The following is a 5,064-nucleotide window of genomic DNA, read 5'->3' on the forward strand; positions in this document are numbered from 1 at the left end:
GTGCCGTCTGAGTCAGAGAGCCTTGAAGAGCTCATTCAGAGTCCTTCCCACCCACGGCCACTTCAATTACGTGAGCCATTCTCACTTTCAGAGCATTCGGGCCCAAGTCACAGAATCACAGCGACCTTAGGGGTCACTCAGCCCTGGGCTCTGTCCCCCAGGAGTTTGAGGCAGTCCACAAAGAGGACCAAGAAGCGTGGATCCTCAAGATAAGCAGGGAGTACCTTCTTGGAGCAGAGTTTTTATAACTCACTGCTATTTAAAAGAAGTTTTTTTTACTTGAAACTAAAATGTGTCATGTATTCAGATACAAAATCAGTGTTAATCTTGTGAGCCCAACTCTCATTGTCCTCTTTGCTTTGGACATTTCAGAGAATAATTTTAAGAGGCAGAGGTCAAGGTCAACTTCCCTCATTTACAGATGATGCATTCGAGGCCTGAATGGAGAAATAATGCATCAAAGAACTCACAACTTGTCAGTGGCAACATCCGCCTCCATGGTCAATTCTCTTCCCACTACCCCGGGTGAAGAGCCCAGAGTTAACGGCTGGCCTGGAGGTGGTTAGGGGTGTCACGATGTCTGGGGTCCACTCAATCCACTTTGCAAATTTTGGGCCACAGAGAGAATGCACACGGTGATGACCATAATAGAAAGAAGGAAATTGATTTGTGAGGAGCATTTGAAGGAAGACAGTACGTAAGTGCTCTCTTCACCTTCCCAAGCTTGATTTGTCTTGCCCTCCTCTGAGTACTCCTAGGTATGTATGTTGTAGCACTGAGCACACTGCGTGATAATTGTTAACACATTGCTGTGTCTTCCAGGGCTCTGAGATGCCGTCTTACTCATCTTTGTGTCTACACCCAGTGATGTAAACACATGGATGGATGGATGAATGGTTGGGTGAATGATGAATGGGTGGATGGATGGATGGGTGGGTGGGTAAATGAATGGGTAGATGAAGAGATGGATGGATGGATGGAGGGATGGGTGGATGGATGGATGGGTAGATGAATGGGTGCGTGAAGGATGGATCGATGGATGGATGGGTGGATGGGTAGATGAATGGGTGGGTGGATAAATGGGTGGTAGATGGATGGGTGGGTGGATGGTAGATGGATAGTGGATGGGTGAGTGGGTAGACTGATGAATGCAGAGAGTTGAGAGTAAACATTGAGAGGAGTTAGAGGACTTAGCTTAGTGGGTGACTGAAGGGCACTTAAGGGAAAGGAAAGTACTCCCCTAATCCAGAGTATAAGCCCTCAAACACATTATACATGTAAAAATGGAATGCCTGGAACTAATAGAGCTCTAACTTTGGGTACCAACATCCTTCACAGAGGGCAGCCAGAGCACTGCCTCCTCCTAGTATAGGTCTATTCACCACCCTGGAAACAAGTAATCATGGACCTTGATTGTGTGGTGAAGACATTGTCCCCATTTATCAACTGCATGAATGTCCATTTGGCTGTTTTCCTTTGGTAACCTTTGAGCGATTTGGCAAGAAGATGAGGTGACTATGAGAGAAGCTGGGACAGTTACCTGGCCTACCCGCTCCATCCACACTGTTGTTTTACTAGGCCAGTATACTGAAGTCCCAACTCTTCCATGTATCCTAATACTGACTCTGAAATACTCTATCTTCACTTTCATGTCTTGTCACCCCAAGCTTCCAGCTCTGTTGCACACAAACCATCTAAAGGCTACCCACAGATGATGCATTTTTACAAGACAGATATATCGAGATGGCGTCCACCCAACCCTGCCTCACCCCCACGGGCCGAGTCTCTTCCCCACTGTTGTGGGATGAATTGCATCCTCCTCAAATTCAGATATGGAAGCCCTAACCCCCAATGTCTCAGGATGTGAATATATTTGGATTAGTGCCTTTAAAGAGGTGATTAAACTGAAATGAGGCCACTGTTAGGGTGGCCCTAGTCCCTTCTGGTCAGTGTCTTTAAAAGAAGAGGAAATCTGATCACACAGAGAGACATCAGGGATGCACGAGTGCAGAAGAAAGGCCACATGAGGACACAGAAGGTCTCTGTGAGCAAAGGAGAGAGGCCTCAGAAGGAACCAGATCTGCCGGCATCTTGATCTTAGACTTCCAGCCCCAGAACTGTGAGAAAATAAATGTCTGTTGTTTAAGGCCCCAAGTCTGTGGAACTTTGTTATGGCGGCCCCAGCCGAGGAATACACCCACAAATCCCAGGTGTGGAGATAATGCAGACCATCCAGTGAGAACAAACAGAGGCCGCTTGTCAGAGCATGCTGCAGCAAGGGCGTTAGGACCATTACTTGCGTTTGGCAGGGCCTCAACAGCAGGCAGAGACTGGAAAGCTTTATAGGGAGTGAAGGGAAGGCTTCGGGTGGGCCCTGACTGCAAGCTGTGGTCATGGCGAAGCTGGAGGCAGGCTAACTAGAATCAGAACATCCCATGTGATTGGTTTGGGAGCATATTTGGCTTTTCTGCTTGGTTCTGAGTTGGAAGCAAGGGCAAAATGAGGGAAGTGTGCAGTCGCTGACCCAGTCCTGTCCATCTGTGTCCATGGTTGCCGAGTTTGCGGTTTGGTTTTGCAGGCTGGTTACTGCAGAGGTTGAGGGTTGGAGTTCTATTCTCGTGTGTGATCTGGCCACTGTCCATTTGCACATTCGGTATCTCACAGGGTTGGGAGGATGTCTTCTCATCCCGTTTGTCTGGCTGGATTAGTTTCCTAGGACTGCTGTAAGAAGTTACCACAAACTGCATGGCTTACAACAACTGAGATTTATTCTCTCACGGGGTGGAGAGGAGAAGTTTGAAGTCAAGGTGTCACAGGGCCGTGCTCTCTCGGAAGGCTGAGGGCAGGATCCTTCTTGCCTCTTCCAGCTTCTGGTGGTTCTTGACAATCCTCAGCTTTCTGTAGCCGTAGACTCATAGGTTCGATGTCTGCCTCTGTCTTCACATGGCATTCTCGCCTGTGTCTTTACATGGCCTTCCTATAAAGACACTGGTCATTGGATTTAGGGCCCTCCCTAATGCAGTGTGACCTCTTCTTAACTAGTCGCATCTGCAATGCCCCTATTTCCAGATCAGGTCTCATTCCGAGGTTCCAGGTAGACATGAATTTTGGGGGAGACACTATTCATGCCTCTACACTAGTTGAGGGCCCTCTTCTGCTGTCACCAGAGCTGAAAGCCTGGCAAGTCTGGACCTGACACGGGGCCTTGGGCATAACAGGAGATTCAATTCTGTGAAGGTTTGAGATTTCCAGAGTGGAGGATGTTAGGAAGTGAGGTTTGGGGTGGGAACCTGGGATGCTTGGAGGCAGGGAGGAGAAGAATTCACATAACAATGTGGAGTGATTGGCAGGCCCACCCCTAGGAAGGCAGACACTGGGGCCAGGTTGATGTTTTGGTCAGCTCCTGACACAGACTTTCACAAAAGAACCAGAGAGAGGGACAAATGTGGGGCGGGGTACTTAATTGCGGGAGTGCTGTGACCAGGGGTTTATGAAGTCTTGATGTGACCTGTGATTCCCCCCAAAATTCCATGGATCATCAACATATTGTTGGCTTCAAAACTATATCTTTGGAACAGGATATTCTCTGGAGCTTCAGGCATGTTTATCAAACTCCAGAGAAGGTCCATATTAAACTCAGTGTATCCAAAACAAATATCTCATTCCCCTGACCAACTTCTCCTGTGCTCCCTTTTGTACTAAAGGGCCTCACAGACTCCACCTTGCCCAGACTCCAACCTGAGCATCATCATGGACCACACTCTCCCCTCTACTCCTACATCTAGTTCATTTGCAAATCCTGTAGTTCTACCGTCTGAAGATGAATGGCTAGCAAAGGCCATCACTACAAACTCGACATGGGAGGCATGAAATCCACTCTTTCCACTCTTGTCACTTAGGCTGGTGGAACCAGCAGGAAGCATCTGCAAAATAGGAATTGGGGGTAATAGAGTAAATGTGAGGATTAAATAGTTAACACATGCAAGACACATAGCACGAAGTGAGTGCTATGGAAGCGGGAGCTATTGTGTGGCTGCTGTGCTGTTGTATAGAGTCAAGGAGTCTGCGTTCTCAGCCTTGATCTGCTTTAAAGAGCCACGGACAAGTTGCCTCACTCTCTTGGGATAGATTCTTCATCGAAATAAAACAAAAACAGAGTTGAGTTCAGCCCCTTGAGAGATTGAACTCATGTTCTAGCATTGCTGCCATTTTTCAAAATAATTCTGTGGAATTCTGTTTTGGTACTGCTCTTAGAATTCATCATGTTCTTTTCTTTTTTTAAAAATTGAATTTTTGTTTTGGAAAACTTTTAGATTTACAGAAAAGTTACGAAGATAGTACAGAGAGTTCTCATAAACCTCTTACCTAGTTTCCCCCATTCTTAACTTCTTACATTTCCAGGGACACTTGTCACAACTAAGAAACTGACATTGGTGAGTTACTATTAACTAAACTCCAGACTTTGTATGGATTTCACCAGTTTTCCTGTGAATGTGGTCTTTCTGTTCCAGGATCCAATCCAGGGCACCACACTGCATTTAGTTGTCATGTCTCCCCGGGTCTGTGGCAGTTTCTCAATCTTTTGTTGTTTTTCATGACCTTGACAGTCTTGAGGAGTCCTGGCCAGGTGTCCTGTAGAAGGTCTCCTAGTCTGGGTTAGTCTGTTGATTTCATGATTAGGCTGGGGTTAGGGATTTTTCTCATCACGTCATATCAGGGGGCGCATGCTGGCCCCATGACATCATTGATGATCTTAACCTTGATCACTTGGTTAAGGTAGAGTTTGCCAGGTCTCCAATGTCATGTTCCTATTTTTCCCTTTCTCTGCTCTAGTCTTTGGAAGTCAGTGACTAAGTCTAAGGCCATCCTTAAGTGACAGGAGGGAGGACTCGAGCTTCACCTCCTAGAGAAGGGAGTATGACATATATTATTGGAAGTTCTTCTTTAAGAAAGATGTGTCTCTTTTCCCCCATTTATTTACATACCCAATCACTCACAGTCTTGCACCACATGACGTTTTGGTCAATGATGGACCGCACGTACAGCAGTGGTCCCATAAGATCA

The sequence above is a fragment of the Equus caballus genome, chromosome 26 (assembly GCF_041296265.1).
Source record: "Equus caballus isolate H_3958 breed thoroughbred chromosome 26, TB-T2T, whole genome shotgun sequence".
Classification (NCBI taxonomy): Eukaryota; Metazoa; Chordata; class Mammalia; order Perissodactyla; family Equidae; genus Equus; species Equus caballus.